This window comes from Calliphora vicina, chromosome 4 (genome assembly GCF_958450345.1).
Source record: "Calliphora vicina chromosome 4, idCalVici1.1, whole genome shotgun sequence".
NCBI lineage: Eukaryota > Metazoa > Arthropoda > Insecta > Diptera > Calliphoridae > Calliphora > Calliphora vicina.
Genome location: NC_088783.1, coordinates 84449226 through 84462581, shown reverse-complemented (window position 1 = coordinate 84462581; position 13356 = coordinate 84449226).

Here is a 13356-nt window from a genome sequence, read left to right as displayed (position 1 = left end):
GATGCACGAATTCCTGGAATTCCTCACGATTTTTGAGGACGCTACCAAGTGTTTACAAGGAAGTAAATACCCCATCATTAGCACAAATATTGCATTTTTTTTAAAAAATTACTGATTACTGAATATGACAAAAATGTATGTTTTGAGGAGACATTCAAAATGCACGCAAATGCTGCCCAGAAAGCAGCTTAAAGATTCATAAAGTCCATTTAGTAGCAGCTTTGTTGGATTCCATCCAAAAAAATTGGCAAAGGCTGGATAAGTGGCTACAGAAGGTTCCAATTAAAGAACAAATGGTTCTCTTCGAGATCCTTAGTCAGGATGACCCTGATGGCGGGATTTCGAAAGAAGATTTATTATACGCAGAAGTAACTAAGATAGTGATGTGGAAATCGTTTCCGAAAATCAAAACATTAAAAAAACTATAAAATTCCAAATTTTTTTTATAATTTATTAAGTAAAATTTTTTTCCAGAAAATACAAAATAACTGAATTAGAAACAATTTGGTTCTGTTCATTGCTTCTACTGGCGTAGTGGAAGAAATACATCCCTTAAAAAAAGATATAAACAATTATTTGAAATACTTTTATTTGGTAGATGAAAAACGGAAAGGTAAAAATTGAGTGTAGTTATATATCCATCGTGACACTTTTTGATAATTTTTCGTTAAATTGATTTAAAAAGATAAATTTGCGAATAAAGTTTGTATGTTTTTCAATACAACCAGTTTAATTTATATCCCAATAAGCATTTTTACTGGAATTCAAGTTGAAAGCAGTTTTATTACACTTTATAACAATAGCATTCTCCAGTAAAAATAAAACATAAATTCAAGCTACATGTTTTTTGTTTTAAAAATATTTAATTTTTTCAAATATTTTTCAAGTTCAAAACATATGCCAACAAAATGTGCTTGAGTTTTAGCGGCTTTGGTGCTTATTGGGATAATTCTAAATAGTCAATTGTGTTTTAAATTATTTTTAGCCAAATTATTTAATCTATAATTTAATTTACAGGAATTCCCAAATATTTCAAAACTGGCAGAATCCATTTTAACCATACCTTGTTAGTGATTCTTCAGAGGAAGCTTTTTCTAGTGCTGGTTCTTTAATTACTGCAAAAAGGTTTAACCTTAACCCCTTAACAGGAAAACGTGTGCTTTTTATACATGATAACTTCGAGTTATTTAATCAGTTATCGAAAAAAAAGTATATAATTGAATCCATTTTTCATTACTTTTATAACAGTATGTATTATGATACACAAAATTTTCCCATTTTTTTAATTTTTTTTAATATCCAAGAATCTGTCTTGTTCTATATGTACATACATAAATTTTGTTACTTAGAGAACAGATTCAGCATAAACAAGTAAGAAAGTATGGTCATGCCCGACCATATAATACCCTACACTAAGTAAAAGAGCAACATTTTTCATTTAAAATTTTAATAATTTATATTTTTGAGAGATTTTCGGAAGTGGGCCTTATATGGCAGCTATGACCAATCACCATGAAATTAAGTCGTGTGATTTATGTCAATATTAACCTTCGCTTTACCAAAGGTTTTTTATGTACATGGTTTACCAATACCCACCCGGGTGACACTATACTTCTATAAATATATGCGACGAACGAAATTTTAAAAAATTGAAAAAACCTTATAAAAAGTTTAAAATGGTTCTACTAAATTCTATAGAACTCTAGAATTTGTTCAGTGAGTACAAATTTCATTTAAATCGAAACAAAATTAAAAAAAATATTAAACCAATAAAATCGATGTGGTCACCCGGGTGGGTATTGGTAAAGCGAAGGTTAAAGTTAACTATGTTGAATTTTGTGTGTATACCAACATTTTTAAGCGATTTATGCACGTTAAAGTGATTTTCGGAAGCGGGTCTATATGGGAGCTATGACTAATTATGGACCGATCATAACAAAATTTGGTGACATGAATTTTGTACATATAAAACTTATTTGGAGCCAAAATTTGTGGAGATACATATATAAATTAAACATTTATGACCGATAACGTCCAATTTAAGAAGGACATTTGTATGGGGGCTAGGTGAAATAATGGACCGATTACAGTAAGTTTCAATAGGCTTGGTCCTTGGATCAAAAAAATAATATGTACTAAACTTGATCGAAATATCTTCAAAGTTGCAAGGTTTACATGGACAGCCAGCCAGACGGACGGACGAACATGGTTACCCTCACCACTATGGTGGTGTAGGGTATAATAAAATGAACTGGATTCATTGATCTCAATTAACAATACATATGTTAACAAATCGGAACTATTTAATGTATTAATGTATAAGTTTGTAGTACATAGATCTAATACTTGTGTTATTTAAATTATGTTGAGTACAAATTTTGTAGACATATTTTTAAATAAAATTCCATATAATTTTAGTTTCCTTAGAATATTCTACATTTAATCCCATGTATAAACAGAAACAGCTTTCTACAGCATCCAACCGATTTTCAAATGTGTACAGCTTTTCACACAGTGTGACGTATGCTTTTGAATTATTAAATTCACCAATAAAAACAATCTTTGGCTGCAAATTAATGGAATTTCCTTCATCAATTTCGTCCTGTTCTAAATCATAAAAAATATTTTATTTTTAATGAGGACGTAAATAAATATGTAACAAAATATGTATATTGTATTTCCTTTAATATGTATTAAAACTTACATCAAACTGTGCGCGGCCAATTGTCCGCAAAGTGGGAAACTTCGGGTATGTTACATATTTTAAACGAAGCTCTTTCTTCGCTTGTATTCCGATTAAAAAAAATACATAGGCTGGGTTTACACCATGATTTTTACAACGTCTTTTTTCTTAATTCCCTTTTGTTGCTTCCAAAATCATGTTGCGTTTATACGATGAATTTTAGTTTCATTTATTTTTTTGTAGCCAGGGTTGATTTTTATTGTTTAATCGGTTAATCTTCTTTATTGAACTTCAAAATCAGGAAAAGAATAAAACGGAATAAGAAGAAAAGAAATTAGTATAAAGAGAAATCTGAAAAAAAGACACGAAAAACACAAATCGAGACGTTGCAAAAGCAACGTTGTAAAAATTATGTAAACGCAGTGCTCTGCGATTGCGCCTCCTCTTCGGAACGTTGCCGTTTAGTCGCGTCCTTAGATGCATGAGGAGGATTCTGCAGGTCAGCTAGGATGTTCCTTGCCCAGTTTAGTGTTGATAAATCATCAGCTGAAAGTGACTCGGCAGGTTTGTTGCCTAACCGGTCGATACATTTCTCGGCGGCTGGTGTTACGTGCCTTGTGGGGTTTTTATCGCCCTGTTGGGCAGGAGGCACAGCTTGGGAACCCGAAAACTTGTTCGCAGTTTCTTTACTGGCAGGGAGAGGTGTAGCTTGGGTACCCGAAATCTTGTTCGCAGTACCCTTGCTCACAATCGGCACTGGGTTAGCTGCAGCCTGAGTTTTCAAGCTGACAGCTCACAAAACAGGGGTTTTTACCGATCCTCTGTCGGTACGGGCCAGGGCAGCTTTCGAGGTGCTTGGGTTGAAGTTCAGAGGCACCTCGCTGCTTTTAGTCTTGCATCCTTTTTTCGAGGATGCAATTGTCGCGCATTCAGATGCTTTGGGTTTCCCTAAAACTCCTCCTGCTTGTTGTTGAGCGCCAGTAGCTAGCAGATTAGCTCGGCCCGGTGTCGCCACCGAACTAACCTGGATCTCAGTAGCTCTGGATTCACCGCGAGCTGAAATCGTCGCCGCGGGAATAGGGTCTCCGGAGATTATGAGGCCCCCGACCGGATACATAGGGCACTGTTTGTCGTCATTCATTATCTGACGGACCGATATAAAAGTTGCATTTTATACCTAGCTGCCAGGTGAAAGAACTGCCGCCCCACTGGGGTCAAACAGACCACCAAGCCGCCCAATATGGGAACAGACGCTGGTGGATTTCGGACTCTGTAAGGGAAAGGGACAGAGGACCCAAGGGATCCAGAAGAACGGACATGTACTGTCAAGAAGGCCCAATCTCATTGAAAGGGAAAACCCTCAGACAGTAACGTCAAGTAGCCGCCCCATAGGGGATATACAGATGCTACTTGACAAGGGGAAGGGTAGTTCTTAGTATGTGCTCACCATGAGCCCCTCTGGTATGGTTGTACCTGCCAGCACGGCCTCAATGGCTCCTTGCACTTAAGCCTCTGCATCGCGTCAAGACGTCTACCCATCGCAGAGGAATTTCTGATTAAAAACTACCAAAACCTACCAAATTTTAAATATTTGAGAAATGCTATTTGGATTCGTTTCAAAATTAATAGTTAAATTAAAATTATATTATTGCTGCAATAAAATTACCAAGAGGAAGAATATTAATTAATAACACTACAATCTTAAATACAGAGTCAAAATTTAGTATACAGCAAGCATTTTCACCTATGAAGCTAAATATTTTAATTATAGAAGAAATATATACATAAGTTTGATGAAACTTAAAATTAAATCTTTTATTATTTTAAAAAACTTTGTAAATTGAAATTTATTTCGTGGAAAATTTATGAGAAAAAGAGAAAAGTACCTAAAAACAACAGTCAAAATTTAGTATACAGTTGATGGGTAGCGCCAAAAAATTTTATATTACCAAAAGTCGAAAATAAAAAGTTTATATTTTGTTGGTCCCCATTTAGCTTAATTACGTCCTCTAGTTGCCTTTTCATAGAGTTTTCAAGATATTCAGTTATATCTTTAGTAATTTCCCCTCTCCCGTTAAAGACGGTTCGGAGTTCGCCCCTAGATGAAATGCTTCGTTTTCCAAAATTCTGGTCTAAGGACGAACTCCGAACCGTCTTTAACGGGAGAGAGGGGGGAAATTACTAAAGATATAACTGAATATCTTGAAAAAAACTCTATGAAAAGGCAACTAGAGGCCGTAATTAAGCTAAATGGGGATATAAAATAGAGTGCTACCCATCAACTGTATACTAAATTTTGACTGTTGTTTTTAGGTACTTTTTTCTTTTTCTCATAAATTTTCACGAAATCAATTTTAATTTACAAAGTTCTTTAAAATAATAAAAGATTAAACTCTAAATTTAATTTTAAGTTTAATCAAACTTATATATATCTTTCTATAATTAAAATATTTAGCTTCATAGATGAAAATGCTTGCTGTATACTAAATTTTGACTCTGACTGTATGTCACACCTAAAAATTGTGTGTGGATCGTTTCATAATTGACCATAGCTTAGACTTGCCACCTTTTGAAATTTCCAAAACGGGACATCATTAAAAGATCACACAGTGAGGGCAGAATCAAATTTTTTTGGAAATAAATCTGGCATTTCTAAACTGCTGGTCCACTGGGATAAAATTTGACATGGGCGTAGCCAAGGAGTTTTCGATTTTAAGTTATTAAAATGGGCACTACAGATGATCCAGGGGAGACACTATGGGGGCTCAAATTAGAGTACCTTCGACATGTAAACACGGAATTTATTTGTTTTCCATACGATTTCAAAGATTTTTATATTTTTGGAAGGCTCGGCAAGGTCTTGTAAAAAAATGCTTGCGAGTGATATTTATTTCTTATAATTTTCCCATACCTTGGTCCGTTTTTTTTAGTTAGACAACTAAATTACGAATAACATGCAAAAGATTTCAGAGAAATATCAATTATGGATCCAAAAATAAACAATTTTCAATTTAAATATTCAAAAAATAGTTGAATGTTTTTTAGGCGAAAATGTGACTTAACTCTTTTTATTAAAAAAAAACTTTCTTTAAGAACATATACAAATTTGTCTGTAAGGTGTATTTACGTAGAACATTTTGGTAAAAAAAAACATTGCTATTTTATTTATTGAAATCAAGAAGAACACATTAATTCCAATTCCGTAAAATCTAGACTCATCAAATTTAACAAAACAAAAACGTAAATAAAATAAGAAGATTTAAATCATATTTGAAGTAATAAATTCAACAAACTCAGTACATCTTAAGTTGAATTTAAAAAGGACCAACAAATTTACATATATCATGCCATTTATTTTTCGTGACGCTGAAATCACGCTCTACATAGCAATTACTAGGCGGTACAATAAAAATATATTGCAGTATCATAAACAAATTTAGACTTCCCCGTTATCAAAGAATTTTAAACATTTTTGGATTACTGTATTTCAATGAGTTTTTTGGGTACTCAGAATTTTATAATGTTTAATAGTGATATTCAGTTTTGACAAAATACTATTTAGGAAACATATTGCAGAAAATAAAGTATGCTTGTCTATCGGTATTTCAAATTTTTGAACAACTTCAATTAGCTCATATAATCAAATAATAATAATAATAATAATAATAATAAATATAATTAAACCACTTTTTTTTATACACAAATATGCATTCTTTAGTAAAATATTAATAAAGTTGCAACTAAATAAAAAATATAGAAAAGTGTGTTTTTCTATAGAAAAGTGTGTTTTTCTACAGAAAAATATCTTTTTCTATAAAAAAAAAAACAAAAACCTAAGTCTGTTGTCAAAATCCTAATTCATGAGAATGTATTGCATTTATTTTGAAAAGAGAATAATTTTTTACTCTCTTCTTCCGTTCTATGCGTTTATTCTATGATGTAACCCCAAAGTAAATTTTAACTTCAATTTTTGATCTTAAAACAAATTTACTTTAATAAAAAAAATACAGTACACAAAAAAAATTGGCATTCTTAGCTACAGTGAGTGTCACTCAAAATCGTACAACATATTTTTTTTTTAAATATGAAATTATACAGGCAATAATAGGTGATTATATAAAAAATTAAGTCATTTTATTAATTGGAACAAAAAATATGTATTTCAACAAAAAAGTTAACAAAACCTCAATTCGTTAAAAAAAATATTGATGAAAATTAAAGAACATCACAAAATTCATATTTCACTTAAATTCGTACAATTATATTAAATTATAATTAAAACTTTAAAAATTAAAAAAAATTTTAATATTAAATAATAATATAATATTACGGTTTCAAATGAAGCTTTGATATTCTGGGCACTGACAGTCTTACCCAATTTTTTTATTTGTGGATAAGGGCAATTAAAATTATACCCAATTTTCTGATAGGTAATAGCACACACAATATAAAAATAGCATTTAAAAATATTTCCAAAACATCAACTTTCTAAAACTAATGAATAAAATTTGACTACGATGGTGTACGATTTTAAGTGACATTCACTGTATGTCAAAAATAAAAAATAAATAAAAATTGTTTTATGGTTGCTGGGGCTGCTGATGAGCCATATATTGGGTCGCCGGCTGGTAATACGGCACGTAATATTGGGGCTGGTATGAATGGCCATTATACCCAGCCCCCTTCTTTATTTTCACGTTCACCACAATTTTTTGTGAGCAGTGAGTGCACTTCGTATTCTGTAAATAAAGAAAAAAAATTTGGAATATTTAAAAATTCTAAATTTAATCTAAAATTACTTACCATTTCCAATTTAAACAGATGGACAGGACAGGTGGATGACTTCTATTCAAATGACGCATTAGGGCGCCATTTTAATTAATACCAAGCTTGTAAAATGTTTAGTACAAAATTAAACTTGGTATTACTTATAAATACAATCGAACTTTTGTTTATAAAAAGTCGAACAGTCGATTATTTGTTTCTGTATTTAATAACTGTCACATAAAATACATAACAACGTAAAAACAAAAATACAAAAGTTGAATATTTAATTGGTAATGATGAATAACCGAAAATAAAATACAATTTAATATGAATTTTAAAACATAATTTTCATTTTCTTTAAAGATTAAATACGGGTAACAGTGAATTAAGGCTCCATTAAGGCCTAGTTAGTTTGTACGTTCCGTTCCGAATCAGCTGTTTTGTTTTTAGCATAGGGAAAGTTGTGTATGTCGTTAGTTTTTCTGTAACGTTGCCGTTCTGTTGCGGATGAATCTGTTGAAAACAGAATTTTGTCCGCAACGTGAAGTGACAGCTAAAACAGCTGATATCATATATACACAAAAATGCCAACAATATGAAAGCAGTGGTGCCAACATTTTTGAAAGGGAAATATTTATATTAACAAAAGAATAAAAAATATAATATTTGCAAAAAAACATTGAAATTTAATAAAATAAATATAAATTTCTTTTAATGTATGTACTAGGGTATTCAATCGATTAACCGTTAATCGGTTAACCGATTAATTTTGGACGGTTAACTGTTCGAATAATTTAAAATTGCCGATTTTCAAATAACAAATAAACCGATTAATTTGTGTCGATTAACCGAAATTCCTTTTTTTGCACTTTAAATTTCAATAATACAATTCAAATACAAATTTCGAATTAAAATTAGATATTTTTGAACATCCACTAAACATGATTAGTGAGTATGTATAACAACTGACATATTTAATTTACATGTCTTTGAAAATTTGTTTGTATTTACATGTATAGACGAAACTTTTTTTTGAATTGAGTCTTTAATCATAACTAAACGAAACTATTAAATTAATCAAAATCTAAAACAATCCAAAAAGGAATATTCTTTATCATGGTTTTTATTTCTCCAACATATACAATCAGCGGAGTTTTTTTCCAAGAAAAGTTTTATTAAATTTAAAGAAAAAAATCGTTTAAATTATAATCTTTTTAAAAAAAAATTATTTCAGAAGATCTCACTAAAACCCTAAAAAACTCACACATCGCTCATTTGCTGCAACAACGTCATAATATAAAAAAAGTTGTTTCGAGAAAAACGTCTTTGAATATTTTATGACATTTTACTATTTCTTAAATAAATTTTCAACAACTCATGCGATTTCAGAAATATAAATAGTAGATGTTAATATCTTTCTAATCTGTATTTAACCCAATTTTTATTTATCAAATATACGAGAAAACATGAATTTTAATTTTGATGTGACAACAAAAAAAAACACTCTCACACAAAAAATAATTGATTTTTTTGAAAACTAATGAAACTATATGAAGGATTATAGAACAGCGCATATTTTGTATTACTTAGTTCATAAAACACGGTTTTTGAGTTATGACGTTGTTGCAGCAAATAGGCGATATGTTTACAGAAATGATCTCAAATACCTTATAGCAGTTTTTTATGTTTTTGTACACAAAATTCGTTCTTGTATTTCAAATTTAAAGTGAAAATAGAAATTATTCGGTTAATCGAATAATTTTAAATTAACCGATTATTAACCGAATAAATCTAAACCTCGATTAATTATTTGCTCGATTAACCGATTAAACCAGAAAGCCGATTAATTGAATACCCTAGTATGTACTATGTATGTAAAAAAATTAGTTTAAATTAAATCATTAACAAAAAATATATGTATGTATTTATAAAAATGTTCACAATAATATGTTGAAGGTCTAAATACAAAAAACACTAAAAATAGTAACAAAATCACCAAGATGGTTTTTTGGTTATTATTTTAAAAACAGCTGATACGATCTTACGGAAAAACTAACTACAATATAACAGCATTCAGAACGGCACAGAACAGAACCGTTACAGAACGCAAAGACTAATGGAGCCTTTAGTCTTTGCGTTCTGTAACAGGATTTTGAATAACGTCTTTTAATCTATAAATTAAAAAAAATCCACTGGGATTTGGGCTGGATTTGTGGCTCCTGAACAATTAGCCACTCCATAACTTTAAGATTATTCACTGGGATTTGGTCAGGAGTGGTGGCTCGATATGGTGTGATATTCTTTTTTTTGTAAAATTTATTGTAAATTTTTTTAAATTTTGTTTCGTTATAGTTGTAAAACTGACCTCAATTAACTATGTATAACAAAAAATTAATAAATGTAAATTTCCTGCAATATTAGATTAATTTTTTTTATGTGATTTTTTCCACTAGTACAGCTTTGAGGTAAATCTTTACATTAAATATTTTGAAAAAATGCTGCGTTGCATAATTGTAAAGCTGAATAATAATTCCAAATATATTTTCATTAAAATATATGATAGTTGTATATCCCTGTATGTACAGTAGCCCAATAAAGTCTACATACAGGAATTCAAATTAAATTTCTTTCGTTGAAAGCTGTATTTGTAAGTTAAAATTAATGAAATATATTTGTTAAAAAAATAAATTCACACTAAAAAAATTTAAAACAACATCACTTAAGTCGGGTTTAGCTACATTTTCTATCACGTCCAAAATTTCACCGTTATTAAATTTTTTGATTCTGAGTCAAATAACGAGATTTTTTTTGTTTTTTTGGCTTTAATGTTCAAAATATTATGAAACTTAATAGCACCGCCCACCCAAAAGTAGGCGTGACCGAGAATAAATTTTACGTTATTTTACTCAGAATGAATAACTCTAATAACGGTGAACTTTTGGGCGTTATTTGAATTTGTTTTTCCTAAAATCGATATAAGACATGTATTATTATATATCTCATAAAAAAAACTAAAAAAAAACGCTTTAAATTAAAGTAACATAATAATTTTTCCTGTATGTAGACTTTATTGGGCTACTGTATATAGTTGCTTCAGAAAATATTTAGAGAAATTCTTTCACAAGCTCATGCATCACATACGATTCATGCCACATACCTGACTCTTATACTTTATAAGAGTCTACTTGTATACTACTGTCCCTGAATGTAAATAGTTGCTTCAGAAAATATTAGGAGAAATTCCGCAAACTCTTTTGTTGGTTCTTTTTTATTGAGGTAATTAAAAGGTATTATTTTTTTCTTTTTGAGGGAACAATTACATTGCAATTCATGAAAAAGCTCATTATCATATGTAGAATGGAGTTCCACCGAGTTTCCACTGAATTTTTAATTTTTGATAGATTTGGTTTCTTTAAGAGCTGCCCTTATTATAGTTCTATATCTCCAAATTATATATTCTCGTCACTTTCAATGCAATTAGTTACATTTCGTATGATTATAAGCATGTCATAAATATTCTAATCTTGTGTTGTTGAATATGCCAAATATCTTTTCAGTGATATGTTAATGCATGGAATATTTGTTTGATTTTGGAGATTATGTTGCTTAAATTTTCAAATAATTCGTTATATAAGTTATCGTGTGTTATAAATCTGCGGAGAGAATGTGACATGCAATCCATCTGTTCTTTCCGGGAGCCTTTATCTAGTCTAGACAATGTTCTTTCCTGGAGCCTTTTATTATATGTGTGGCACTTTCTTTTCAGGTTACCTGGCGACTGTTTCACAGCTACATCCTAATAATAAAGTGTTATATTTATTTAGTTTCCCTATTTTTTATTTGAAAGTTCTCCTTTTGTTATTTTATTTAATTTTTAAACTATTTCATTTTAACAATTAGCTTCTTTTGATTATGTTGCTTCGCCATTTGATTTTGTAATGATAATGTTAAGTTGTGTAGCCACAAGTAAAAAACACTACACAAAGTGCATTTTAGTGTCTACATTGGACAATGTGTCAACAACCTTTAGACCCCTTTCACACTATGCAATTTAGTTGCGCAATTCTCTTGCCTAACAACAAAACAACATGCACAATTTTGTTCTCCTTAACCCGACATTACCTCCAAGGTTGCCAATTTAGCCATTTTCCGGCTAGATCTAGCGATTTTATTTTCATTTAGCCATAAAAAAATGGCTAGATTTTATCTAGCCGGAAGATCTAGCCATTTTATTTTGTCTTAGCCTTTTTTATTTTATACTTTTCTTGAACATTTTTGGAATTTTTTAAAAATAAAACAGTATTTTTTATCAAATGACAAAGATTTGATGAGAATATTATTGGTTTTTTGAAAACAGGCTTCGAAATTGTTTCCAAAGCAAACACATCAGGCATATTCAAAAATCAATTTTGCATTTCCTCAATGGATCCCATTTTGAATGTAAGTGCCCAGAAATTTGTTTAATTTATCAAAAAGGAATAAAAAATTATTGATGTTACAATATTTATCCCCATTTTCTCAATCTCTGATTATTTTTTATCGTGACGACATCCTGACAGTTCTCATACAAAAATTCTATTAATTGGAAGTATATCGTTACGAAAAACGATAACCGGAGATTGAGAAAATGGGGGTTAATCTGCTAAATCCCATTAACACGAAGTCGGCAAAAATTATTTTTGAAAACTGTCAGTAATACATAGCCAGACTTCGTGGTAATTGAGGCAAGGAATGTAATATTTATGAATTTGTATTCAGTTATTTTTGGGTTTTAGCCATTTCTAGCCATTTTTAATTCAAAATCTAGCCATTTTCAGAGCTAAAGAGTTGGCAACCTTGATTACCTCTGACATCTACAAACACAAGAGACTTGCGCAACTAAATTACCTAGTGTGAAAGAGGTCTTGTACAAAGCATAAACACCACCCGTTCAATGTTTTTAAGTTTCATTGCTGCCACCTAGGCGAGCAATTGCTTTTTGGTCTCTTAGTGGGATGTGAGTGGAATATATAGATATTCCACAAAATAAATATTTTATAACTCAAGACATACAATTTTGTTAAAACATTTATTTTGATAGATATTCCACTCGCATCCCACTTTTGAGCAAAAAAAGGGCTCATTTTGGAAAAAAGTAAGATTTTGCAAAAAAAAGTAAAAAATTGCATGTTTTGAGTTACAAAACATTTACAGTGGTCGACATAAGTTTTTGCCACTTTATGAGAGATGCAAGAAAGCAGGCTACCAACTTCAATCTGTCAAAAATAAAATGCACACGTTTATATGAAGACGATTATTTTGACGACAGCACAGCTACACGGCCACACGACTACTTATGCCGATGTAGCCGAATTAGGCTAATTTCTATTTTTGTCAACTACAAAACAGAAATAGTGTTGCTAATATAATAAAAAATGTAAATCAAGAGAAATTTTCAATAAAATATGTGTAGTATGTAACAATTCTCACTACTGTGTAATTTATCTTTTAAATAAATCAAAAACGGTTTTTGTTAGGTTGTACATACTTACTTTATCTAAATAATTAGAAAGCATTAAAATTTTAATATGTAGAAGTTATTAAGTTATAACTTTTTTAATTTTTTTATTTACACTTATAATTTTGTTTTGTTTTAAATTTCGGTTTAAAAACCTGATTCGGAAAAATGTTCTTCCTAAGAAAAATCTATTTTTTGGTCTAAATTGGTATTACTCATACCAAATTTTTCATATAACATTGTTTGGTGAATAAAGAATTTCTATTTACATTTATAAATATAGAATTTAAATTTTCTAACTCGCCCAAAAAATCAGAATTTGGTTTGTATAACCCGCCCTCAGAAAGTAAGTTTACATACATACGTATAATTTTGATCTATTTTATCTGATGTGATGTATCCGAATTGT